The sequence below is a fragment of the Callithrix jacchus genome, chromosome 11, assembly GCF_049354715.1.
Source record: "Callithrix jacchus isolate 240 chromosome 11, calJac240_pri, whole genome shotgun sequence".
Taxonomy (NCBI): Eukaryota; Metazoa; Chordata; class Mammalia; order Primates; family Cebidae; genus Callithrix; species Callithrix jacchus.
In genome coordinates this window covers 116,295,209-116,308,203 of record NC_133512.1, presented here as the reverse complement: position 1 = coordinate 116,308,203, position 12,995 = coordinate 116,295,209, and the positions used below count along the sequence as shown (strand labels likewise).

General features: G+C 40.9%; 1 long non-coding RNA gene and 1 pseudogene across 7 annotated transcripts in view; both read right to left on the bottom strand.

Moving 5' to 3' along the window:
• LOC128928485 (uncharacterized) overlaps positions 1-12,995 on the bottom strand; it is a 254,034-nt gene that overhangs the window by 85,688 nt on the left and 155,351 nt on the right. For 3 of the 7 annotated variants that reach the window (XR_013524261.1, XR_013524262.1, XR_013524264.1), the window contains 2 exons: positions 9,576-9,659; positions 5,194-5,331 (listed from right to left, as the gene is read on the bottom strand). This is a non-coding gene — a long non-coding RNA (uncharacterized LOC128928485). Of the gene's footprint in view, positions 1-3,648; positions 5,332-9,575; positions 9,660-12,995 lie in introns of those variants that run through there. The other 4 variants (XR_013524263.1, XR_013524260.1, XR_013524258.1 and 1 more) reach the window with 3 other exon arrangements.
• LOC118144053 (small nucleolar RNA U3) lies at positions 10,307-10,388 on the bottom strand (annotated as a pseudogene).

Below are 12,995 nucleotides of genomic sequence, written 5' to 3'. Positions count from 1 at the left end.
TCAGTCCTAGATTTAGAAGGAAAGACCATTTAACAACAAATCACAAACCACTCTTCATCTCTATTTGTTCTGCATTTTCAAGAGCCACAGAACTTTGTATTAAAAGTTAATCCATCCACATTACGTCTCTGGAGAGAGGATCAACATAAAAAACAAACAAGCAAAATGGAAAGCAGGGGCCACATGTCGGAATTAGGCTAATGTCACAGAATCTCCTACGAAGGTGATGAAGCCTCTTCATTATTTTCTAGAGGCAATTAAGCACATGTTCCGTAAATCTACATGGTGCAAAACTCTCTAACATGAAAGCAAAGTTTTGTTGCTGTTAACGGGGTTAGGGCTCTATTTTATCTCATTTTTATATTAAATCTGTATCAACACCACTAAATAATTTATATTCTCACAGCTCTTTGCCATTTACTGATGCGTTTTTAAATTGCAGCCTCTTGTCTGTGACCCTTCCCACCTAGTTTCTGCACGGTTCCTGCGCAAGGACCCTCTGCCTTCACACTTGTCTGGAGGACACCCGCTTTGCCTGCTTCCAAATGGAAATCAGGGTGGTGAACTGGGGTGGTTTTCCTGGAGGTACTCCTGGTCACACCATGCAAAACGCCTTATCTGAGTCACTCATTTACCTAATGGCAAAGATCTTGGGCCATTTAGAAACAAAGCGAAACACATTTTGTTTTCTCCATGATAATAAATTTCAATCTCTTACTATCTCTAAACAGCAAGCTGCACGCTAGATATGGGAAGAGAGAAAAGATAAAAGCAGTAATCAGCTCCTGAACAAACTATATCCTACTTCCCAATGAAGGGGAAAAACTTGGCATTTGCCAGATATTGAGTGTCTAATAATGTTAGCAAGAAAAAACACGCAGGAGAGACTAACAAAGAAACAAACAGAACTTACTTTGTTTCCCAGCATAGTAAGCAGGTCGGGAATGAGATGACGGCAATTCCTTCCTCAAGGTCCCTGCTTTCACTTTAAAAGCTGTGTGAGTGCTTACATCCAGGTTTCCCGTGGAACTACAAATGTCTGCACTTCTCAAGATGCACCATGTTCCCAGTCCATCTCAGACACTGAAGACACACTTCTGAGATCGGGAAGCCCCGCGGTAGCCTCAGTTGACCTCTGGGTGCCACGTGGCACCTCCACTGTTGTGACTACACACACAAGCCTGGGACACCCACTTGTTAGCTCAGGAACCAGGCGGCCAGCAGATATCTGCTCAGATGGATGTCCAGAGACTCAACTCTCTGGCATTCTCAGGTTCAAGGTTGGAAAATGCATTAAGATGAGAGCCACACAGTCAGCAGAAATCTGCGCCATTAGCTTTCTCATACTTAAACGTCTGTCTAAATAAGAGTCAAAGGCACAAAATGAGAGGGAATAGTTTACTAAGGATGGTGACTTGCACTTGCCGTGTTTTCAAAGTACTGGGTCCTGTCTTGCTCTCTACAACTGCATGTAAGAATCCCTAAATCAGAAGTTATTTTCATGTCTTCCGTGAAAAACAAAATCAATACAAGACTGGGAAAATATATGAAATATAATTCTGCTTAAAAACGGAACCATTATTTAATCTCAACTGGCCAATTTTTTTTTTTAAATCCAAAGAAGAAGAAGAAAAAAAACACGTATAAATTTAAAGTTTGTTTTGAAAAATTACTTCATCCATGTACTGTCCAGCTCATAAAAACAAACCTTCTTCCAGCGAAACGGGACACTTTGACCTTGTTTACTGCAGTGTTTTGAAACCGCTGTCTCGTAACTCCTGACATCACCGGGGATGCATTAGCACCTTGCCTGCTGCTGGCTGCACACCCTGCTACCCCAACTCCCTTGAATCGCCCATAGCTGAACAAATACTCACACAACAGTAAGGACAGTGGCCTTAGCATGAAACCCACAAAACGCACAAGATCTTTACAAGTGTCACATCTCTCTGTTCGCTTTTACAAGAAAACAAAAGCATTGTATATCTAATACTTTTTAGGTCCTACCGTCTGGACCTAGTGCAGACCATTCTTTCTTCTGATCCTCTTCCCTGTCCAAGAAACGGGCCTCCTTTCTCACTGACCGCTGTATTGGCAAGAATTTCTGCCACGGAGTTTTAATATTAAGAATAGGAGTTTCCAACCTACTTTCCACCAATAAAAAATTCCCACAAATCTTCCTAGCGGAGAATGTATTAAAGTGTACTTTAGAGTTTCAAACAGCACTGTATTCTTAAGTTTCACAAAGTCAAATGTGCTTGTTTTCTTTTATGGAACGCGCTTTTGGTGTTGTGCCTGCCTGTTGCATTTTAAGAAACAGTTTTCTCCTGTAAGCCTGACATGTTTCCCTTCTGCATTCCTGTTCTTTTTCTAAATACATCAAGATCAAAGCAAAGGACAGTTGCAACCACTGGAAGCAAATGACAATTGCATTTGTGGGAACATCTCTCAAAATTCACTTCTTAAATAAAACTAAATCTTGGTCCTATAACGATAGTGCAATTTTACAGAGAAATTAAAAACCCAAGTTTAACGTGTCTGAAATCAATTGATAACCTTTACTGAAACCACTTACAAAACATCACGTCCTTAAACCACAGTCACCAAAAAATATAGAACACAAAATACATATTTGAGCAATTATAGCCCTTGTCTGTCAAAGAGGAGTAAAAGGAAAAACATCCAGAGTTAATACAAGTAACTAACTCTAGCTAAAGAACTACTAAAAAGACCCTCCGAATGTCACGCTGTTACTATGACAGCTTCAAAACTGCTCTGAGAAAATGTGCTGGATTGTAAGATTCGAGTAAAACAAGCGTCATCCTGCCTGCTAGAAATTACTTTCATTTATATCAGGCAGCAGAAAGGCTAAATGGCCACTTCCAATTCTGAAATATCAGATTATTACCTTTTGACAGATGCTGTGCTCTTCATTCAGATCATGAAAAGAGTTAATACATGAACGACTCTCTCAGTAACTGGAACCCTTTTGGTTTCATTCCTGCAACGATCCCACTCCCACCGTCTATCTAGTTAGTACATTATTTTTTATAATGAAAGCAGCAAAGCCTGATTCAATCTGAAAGGGAAGGGCCAAGAAAAACCCCTAACAGTCTCTCGTTTCCAAATACAAACAGAGGAGCAGACACTCACTCCGATATTTAAGGGTTAATAATACAACAGAAAAAGAACACGGCATTTTCCCCTTAAAATTCCTGCTCTTAGGTATTCAGCCTGATTTACATTTTACGTAATCTTATGGCTCAATCAGGAAGTGAGAATTTTAAGTGCGTGAGTTGTGGACGGGAGGAATCATGTGACCCACAGCAAAGAAAATTACGCAGCAGACGAGCATGCTAAGAAAAATAAACTGAGCAGTTAAAAAATAGTGTTTGGGGGATATATTGACCCATGAATATATTATGGCTTTTGAGAACTAATAATTCATTTGGATGCCTTAAAAATAAATCCCCAGGACTGCTTTAAAAAATATTATAAGATCAGAGTAATGGACGGTGAGAATTTAAGTTTATCCAAGAAACTGTTTCCCTGAAGTTTATATCCGTTCATGGTTTAGGTTAAGGGCTATTTTTCATCATTATTTGAAGATCAGGTAATACTAATATAATCAAACAAAACACGGGTTGCAACCATGTTTACCTAAGCTTTATTTATATAGACAGCACATGGGCTCCTGGGGCACAAAGAAGAAAGCTGCTCAGATTTATCCACACCCCACATAAGTTTATAGATTTCAAGTAGATACTGTATTTTATTACAGCAAATACATTCTTCAAGGGGAAAATGTTAAGGCCACAGAAACCTTCACTTCAGGTATCAAAGCTTGTACCAGGTCATTAAATAGTATCTGAATTATTCTTATGTGTTCCGTAAGTTATGCCACAAATATCAGACCAAGTACACTCAGTTTAGAAACAAAAACGTGGGAGATAAAGGTTAAAACATTCTAATAGGTGTAAGGGGCTGACTGACCGATGACTTCATATTACAAAGCTATTTAAGACATATTCTACTTTTCTAGAATAGAATATACTAACATTTGAAATTCAAAAGATTTGGCCCGTGGCTACTTTGTTTCTCAATACAATTCCTGTTATTAATAAGCAATCACTTATTAATACCAATAAAAAATTAACATGGTTGAGGAGCAGGTATATCTCATAGCCTTTACTTTTATCAATTTAATGCTTAATACCAAAATACTATTCATATTTTTATTTCAGCCTATTAAAAAAATTTATACCATGACTCTGGGCAAGTGGCAGGGTGGGGCCAGTAACCGGAATCAGTTGTAGGTATTTCTTTATTCTTAGCTCATCTTCCTTTAATTCTTAAACACAAGAGGTATCGGGGGGAAAGAAGAGACTGATAGGAAAGACAGAAACCTTTCAGAAGGGAAGCTTAAGGTAGATTAAGAAAAGTTATGGAAGGCAAGAAGCACACAACCTTCTAGATGGGGTATTACATGACATCCGCCATCATCGTACTAAACTTGATATCCTATTTGTTGACTGAATTAAGGAAAGATGAACTAGTTACCAAGAAATATACCCAGCAGACTGATTCATGGCAAACCTAGCTCAGCCACTTGCCTAGACTTTAGTTTATTTAGGATTAATCTCAGAGTATGTACTTCTCAACTCCCTCATTCTATGAATGAATCTTGGGTCTGGTCTCAGCTGTCTGTCAATTATCTGTGTAATACAGCAAAGTCTCTTAACTTCTCTCATTTCCTGAAATATTAAATAGTTACCCTTTGAGAGATGTTGCATTCTTCATTCAGATCACAAGAAGAGTAATCAGTAAATGAATCTTTGAGTAATCAGAACCATTTTTATTTCATTCCTGCAACTGTATCACTAATCAGAAAATCAGAGAAGTTAAGAAACTGCTATGTCACAGAGATAGGTGAGTGAACTGAAACCAGACCCAAGATTTTGGACTTTCCCTGCCTAGGACTCTTTTTCACTATGTGCTGCCTTACGACTGTCACCTGAGGTTTTCGTAACTCTCCAACTAGCTAAGCCCTGGTTTCTTATCCTAGTCATGGAAAAGACAAACAATCAGGATCCAGAGACCCTTGCTCTGGGCCACCTCCTTCCTAACTCACAGGCCTACTGATCCTCACTGCTGCTGTGGGCTGCTCCCAGCAGCCAGTGCTGAGCCTCCTACCTCATCAGCTGGCAGGAGACAGGGCAGGTTCCGGGCTGAGGGGCACAGCTTCTGAGGTGGTTCCAGTCCACTCCCTGGCTCGTTCCTTCCACTGGTACTCACAGCTTCCTCATTTTTCCCAATGGGAAAATCAAAGCACTAAAATAAGAAAAAGCACTTGTTTTGGGTCATGTCACAGCTGTACTGAGATTTTTGAATAAACACAAGAACCAGATAATAGTCTAGAAAAAGGAAAATTAACTCCTACTTCATAACATTCACCAACATTAATTCTGTGGAGATTTTTTTTTTTTTTGAGACGGAGTTTCGTTCTTGTTACCCAGGCTGGAGTGCAATGGCGCCATCTCGGCTCACCGCAACCTCCGCCTCCTGGGTTCAGGCAATTCTCCTGCCTCAGCCTCCCGAGTAGCTGGGATTACAGGCCCGCACCACCGTGCCCAGCTAATTTTTTGTAATTTTAGTAGAGATGGGGTTTCACCATGTTGACCAAGATGGTCTCGATCTGTTGACCTCGTGATCCACCCGCCTCGGCCTCCCAAAGTGCTGGGATTACAGGCTTGAGCCACCGCGCCCGGCCTAATTCTGTGGAGATTAAAGAGTTAAACGTAAAAGGGGGAAGAAAAAGAAGAAAACTAAAGTAGTAGAAAATATTTCTGAATTTGGGATGAGAAAAGAAGATTTGGCCTTATAGAAGCAATAAAAAAAAGTAACAAAAGGCAAGGTAATCCAACTGCAACAAAACGTAAAACCCTTATGTCAAAAACCAGCAAACAGAATTGAAAGGTGAGCAAAAAAAGGCCAGGTGTGTTGGCTCACACCTGTAATCCTAACACTCTGTGAGGCTGAGGCAGGAGCGGCTCAAGATCTGGAGACCAGCCTGGGCAACACAGTGGGACCCTGTTCCTACAAAACATTTAAAAACTAGCCAGGTGTGGTGGCATGTATGTGTAGTCCTAGCAGAGGCTGGGGTTGGGTATTGCTTGAGCCCTGGAGTTCCAGGCTGCTATGATTGCATCACTGCATTCCAGCCTGGGTGACAGAGGGAGGCCTTGTCTCTAAATAAATTAAAAAGCAAAAAATAAAATAGCTGTAATAGGAAAATACTCTTTATAGTATTTGAATGTAAAAGGTAAAATGTAGTAACAGACATTTCACACAAAAATATAAAAGGCCAATTAATATGAAAAAAATGTTCAATTTCATGAGCAAACACCAAAATGCATTTCACCAATTACAAAGATGGACAACAAAAAAAGGAAAGCTCATGCAGTGGGGTGAGACAGCCATTTCAAGAAATCAGCGATATATGTATTTTTCAAGCCTTAGAACTGTTTTGACTCCTAAGATGTTTACGAATATCTCCTAAGGAAATCATCACAGATACACAGGAAGATAACTATACAAGGGAATACTCAGCAAAAGCATGAAACAGAGAACAACTCAAACATCCAAAGGTGAAATGGAGCATGTGCCTAAACAGATCCCAGTAAAAATTCATACACTTAAATCATGATTTTGGAAAATGCTTAATGATATTGAAGATGACAAAATATAATGTTGGGTGCAAATGCTGAATAGAAAATCGTACATAAACATGATAAGAAAGAAAGTGAAGAAGGAGGGAGGGACAAACTGGTCTCGAGAGTGGATTAGGAAACATTAAGAAAGCTTACAAAGGGTAGAGATATTTGAATTTTATTACTTCTTTATAATCTTGGGATGTTTGGCATTTTCTGTAATATTTTTATAACTGGAAAAATTTATTTATGTGAATTACCACTCTGTAAATATTTCTCAGCTATATAAAATCACAAAAATATTTGCAAATACTTTTTAATAAGATTTTTTTTTTTTTGAGATGGGGTCTTCATGGGGAGTGCAATGGTACAATCAAAGCTCACTGTAACCTCTAACTCCTGGGCTCAAGCCATCCTCCCATCTCAGTCTCCCAGCTACTGAGGTATGAACCACCACACCCAGCCAGAAATTCTTATACTTACTAAACGCAAAGAAGAAGGTGCAAAACGATATGATCTTTACTATGTAAAAATTTACGTGAAAGAGACTGGAAGCCTCTGCATCAGAATGTTAACAGCTGTTGCTTTTAGGCAGTGCCATTGTGTGTAATATTTTTCTATATATACACCTTACAAATTTTCTGATTATCATATTTTGTTTTATAGTAAGAAATAGATAACATCACAATTAGAGGATTGATACATCAAGAAGCTGCTTCTATCAGCACTTAAATTTCAAAATACAGAATATCAATAGCTACAAAAATCTGCCTTATGACCAAGGGATTTCTTTTTTTTTTTATTTAGGAACCACTGGTATACCTTCAGAAAACGGCAGGAATTGGTGTGTGTGTGTAGGAGGTGGTAATGAATCATATCTTTTTGGCCGTCAAACTGTTTTCTCTAGGCAGCAGTTCTGTGAGGGTCCTCCTGAAATATGAGAACCTTGATAGTCGGGACATTACCAGAAAAATGGTCCAAAGGTCAATGGGGGGAGGAATAGTCAATGATCAAAAGAGTAAGGCAGGAGTCCATGAAAACACAGGCATCAATAGAGAAGGATCGATTCATCTTTTGATCCAAAGGAACTGAAAGCAGGAACTAAAACAGGTATTTGTACATCCATATCCATAACAGCATTATTCACAACAGCCAAAACATGGGAGCGATCCGTGTTCATCAACTTGTGGCCATCACAGGGATATATAAAATGTGTTATATCCACACGGCAGAATATTATTCGGCCTTAAAAAGCAAAGAAATCACGTCCACGCTACAGTGTTGTAATCCTACAACATTAGATGAACCTTAAAGACACTGTGCTAAGTGAAATAAGCCAGTTACAAAAGGACAAATACTGTAGCGTGTCACTTATTTGAGGTACCTAGAATAGCCAAATTCAAAGAAACAAAGTATGATGGTGGTTGCCGGGGGTGGGGTGAGGGGGGAGGAGAGAATGGGGAGTTGTTGTTTAATGGGGATAGAGTTTCTGTTTTGCAAGATGAAGAGATTCCGGAGATGGATGATAGTGATGGGTGCACCACAATATGAATGCGTTTAATGCCAATCACATGGATACTTAAAGATGGTTAAGATGGTAATTTTTGTGTTATGTATTTTACCACAATTAGAATATATATGTATATATTTTAAGGATCTGTATTTACATATAGAAACAGTCTTATCTGTGTGTCTATATGTATTTCATATATAAATATATGAAAGAAAGAAAAAACCTTTATAATTAGAAGTCCTGAATAAGTTTCTGAGTTGGCATGCCAGGAAGGTTTAAGGAGTGTCAATGGTGCAAGCATCAAAATGACCTTATTTCTGAGACTAAATTCTTTCAATATAACTATAGAAGTCAGCTCAGAAGTGAAAATCCGTATCAAAAGTGAAAATAAGAAGGGACACTGTGTTCAGTTTGAACATAATATTCCAAACCTCTTCATGGTTTTTTTTGAGACCCTCTCATAATAGCCAGCTTGGAAAAATTCCCTACAACTAGGAAAGAACCTACAAATCCAAGCAACATGATGACATTTTCTCGTTAACTAACAGGAGAAAACATAAGAATAAGGGAAACTCTGAGTGTCCTTAAAATGTACTTGATACCCATTCCACATTATTACCACAGATTTCAAGAATTCTAGGGCTATACAGAAGCTCTCAGACAGAACTGTTCCAGGACTTGGATGTCTCGAGAGGCCTGCCCAATGTCACTGAGAAATGCCGGATCTAAAGACAAGCCCGTGGAGGAGAGTCCTGTTTTGTTTGTTGTGTTATATTTTATTTATTTTATTTTTTTTTTTTGAGATGGAGTCTTGCTCTGTCACCAGACTGGAGTGCAGTGGCACGATCCCAGCTCACTGCAACCTCCACCTCCTTGGTTCAAGCGATTCTCCTGCCTCAGCCTCTTGAGTAGCTGGGACTACAGGTGTGTGCCACCATGCCCAGCTAATTTTTCTGTATTTTTAGTAGAGACAGGGTTTCACCATGTTGGTCAGGGTGGTCTTGAACTCCTGACCTCAGGTGATCCACCTACCTCAGCCTCCCAAAGTGCTGGAATTAGAGGCATGAGCCACCATGCCCGGACCTGTTTTATCTTTTCTTTTTTTTTTTTTAATTTTTTATTGGATTTTAGGTTTTGGGGTACATGAGCAGAGCATGCAAGACAGTTGCGTAGGTACACACATGGCAGTGTGCTTTGCTTTCCTTCTCCCCTTCACCCACATTTGGCATTTCTCCCCAGGCTATCCCTCCCTACCTCCCCCTCCCACTGGCCCTCCCCTTTTCCCCCCAATAGACCCCAGTGTTTAGTACTCCCCTTTCTGTGTCCATGTGTTCTCATTTTTCATCACCCACCTATGAGTGAGAATATGCGGTGTTTCATTTTCTGTTCTTGTGTCAGTTTGCTGAGGATGACGTTCTCCAGATTCATCCATGTCCCTACAAACGACACGAACTCATCATTTCTGATTGCTGCATAATATTCCATGGCGTATATATGCCACATTTTTCCAATCCAGTCTATTATCAATGGACATTTGGGTTGATTCCAGGTCTTTGCTATTGTAAACAGTGCTGCAATGAACATTCGTGTACATGTGTCCTTATAGTAGAACGATTTATAGTCCTTTGGCTATATACCCAGTAATGGGATTGCTGGGTCAAATGGAATTTCTATTTCTAAGGCCTTGAGGAATCGCCACACTGTCTTCCACAGTGGTTGAACTAATTTACACTCCCACCAACAGTGTAAAAGTGTTCCTTTTTCTCCACATCCTCTCCAGCATCTGTTGTCTCCAGATTTTTTAATGATCGCCATTCTAACTGGCGTGAGATGGTATCTCAATGTGGTTTTGATTTGCGTCTCTCTGATGACCAGTGACGATGAGCATTTTTTCATATGATTGTTGGCCTCATATATGTCTTCTTTCGTAAAGTGTCTGTTCATATCCTTTGCCCACTTTTGAATGGGCTTGTTTGTTTTTTTCCTGTAAATCTGTTTGAGTTCTTTGTAAATTCTGGATATCAGCCCTTTGTCAGATGGGTAAACTGCAAAAATTTTTTCCCATTCTGTTGGTTGCCGATTCACTCTAGTGACTGGTGCTCTACACGTTCAGAGAAACTTCTCTAGTAACAAACTATAGAAATGATCCCTGAAAGTATAGACTTTGTTTTATCTTTTCAAGAGGTGGCTATTTAAAGGTAAGAAAGCAAAGCATAATTGGAATGCTTTTTCTGCAAGTCATTTGATTCATTAATTTTGTTCAAAAAATACTTGTGTACATCTTGTATAATGCTGCCAGGCACTGGGCTAGGTGCTGGATAATGAACAGTATTTCCTGCAGCAAACCGGCAATTATAATATAAATGGGGCATACAGTGCTATGGGTACACATAAGACGGGGCTCTAATCTGGTCTAGCTAGATTGGTTGAGGACGGCAACCCGAAGTAGTGACATTTTTAATAATAATAGTAATCACTGTTATCATCACAGCAAGCTTTACTGACCATCACTACAGGTCAGATAGGGCTTTAAGCATTTTCTCTACATGAAATAATTTCATCTTCACCACAGCCCTATAAAGTAGAATCTTACAGATGAGGAAACTGAGGCACAGAGAGGTCACACAGCTCCTAAGCAGTGAAGTCAGACCAGATTGCATGCTTTTCCAAAATCTGCTTCTAGGGAAACCCAAACAAAGACAAGACAGGAATGAAACTTAAGGAGCAGAACATTCGGGAAAGAACTGAGAAGCTCTGAATAAGAAAAGAGGGAAAAATAGGGTAGAGTTACTACAGATGGGAAGGGCTGAGGAAGGATGGAAGGGATACAAAGCCCATGACGAAGAGCTCCAGGGCAGGAGTGGCTGATTTACAGTTGGGATTTTCATGAAGCTCTGCAGAGTGGGAAACAACTCTCTTCTCCAACTCCCCATGAACTTGTTAGTGCTGTGACGACCTGGTCATGCACAGGCTGGAACACACGCTCTGCAGAGGCCCCCATCAACCTGGCTACGGGACATTTAACAAATGGGTAAGAACTGAAGCAGGGAAGGAGCAGGATGAGGATGCTTTAAAAGCACTGTCCTGAATGCAGTCAGAGAATGGATTAGGGGAAATTTAGCAGGGAGAAGGTTGCTAATCCATTCATATAGGTAAAAAGTAATGGTGCCCAAGAAGGATATGACAGACAGATAAAGTAGATGGGTTTGAAAACTGTTGATAGGTAGAATTTTGACCAGATTTGGCTTCTTACTGGATTCTGAAGGTGAGGAGAAAGGATCAGTAAATCACAGGTTTCAAGCTTGGGTACCTGGATCAATGTGGAACTTCTTGGATATGAGGTGCCAACAAGATATCCAAGTGCAGATGTCAGTGGGCATGGGAATATCAGCAGGGAGCTTAGAGACTGATAGAAAGAACCTGAAAAGAACAAGAAGAAAAAGCAAGAAGGGTAGGTTGGCTCTTCAAAGGTCAGGGAGGAGAACGTATCAAACCCTGCTCAGCACTGAGAGACTGGGAAGACAAGAATCCAAACGCATCTGGAAAGAGAGGAGGGCGACTATTGGCTTTGGCTAGAGCAGAATCCACTTGTTCAGTCTGGCAAAAGCCAGACTGGCTCATCCTGAGGGGTGGGCAGGAGTGAGGACAAAGAGGGAGTAATTAGAGACAATTCTTCCAGAAGGCTGGCCCTGGCAGGAGAAGTGAATGGAGAGGTAATGAAAGGCAAGGTGATACTGAAGGTCTGTGTTGTTTAAAAGGGGAAAGACTTGAGTTGGTTTCAGTGCTCGCAGGAGAAAGTCAGTGCGGAATAAAAAGTACATGACCAGAGAGATAAAGTCTTTGAGAAGGTGAGAGGGAAGTGGGTGGGGTTCAGGGCCTTGGACAAGAGGAAGGACTCCTCCCTTTCCGCTGAAACAGGAGGCAAAGAAAGCCAGGTAGGTACAGATGGGGACTGCTGAGGTTTTTTTTGTTTTGTTTTGTTTTTTTGAGAGATGGAGTTTCACTGTTCTTGCCCACGCTGGGGTGCAATGGCACGATCTTGGCTCACTGCAACCTCTGCCTCCTGGGTTCAATCAATTGTCCTGCCTCAGCCTCCAGAGTAGCAGCTGGGAATACAGGCATGCACCACTACACCCAGCTAATTTTTGTATTTTTAGTAGAGATGGGGTTTCTCCACGTTGGTCAGGCTGATCTCAAACTCCTGACCTTAGGTGATCTGCCCACCTCCCGAAGTGCTGGGACTACAGGCGTGAGCCACCTTGCCCAGGAGAGGAGTGCTGATTTAAAGTGAGAACCTGAGTGGGTCTACCCTCTGGCTTCTCTTCCCTCCATGACACAGGAGGGACAGCCAGTTACTGAGAGTAAGTAGTGACATGGAGGAGGTGGAGAGTGGGCACTGTGTGCATAGCTGCTGGCAGATGGAGATGCAGGGGCCCTGGGATGACATGGATCAGCCGCTGCGGAGTAGAAAGCTGCTTCCTCGACTGTGTTTCTTGTGCCTGCCAAGTCATGGGCGCCACATCCCTGTCCTCTATGCATCTGTGGCATCTATCAAACAGCACTAGGAACATAAAACCATGATTACGCTGAGCAGGCCTTGTGAGAAGTCTCATGTTCCATGCAGTGAGATCAGGAAGTCAGCTGTAGTAAATGACATCAATTTTCTATAGGCCTTCACCACATATATACGGCAGAGAAAGGCAATGGTCTACACAGAGCATGATGGCCCTCCTGTGACAACATGCAGCACAATCCCTCTTCATTCTACAGTC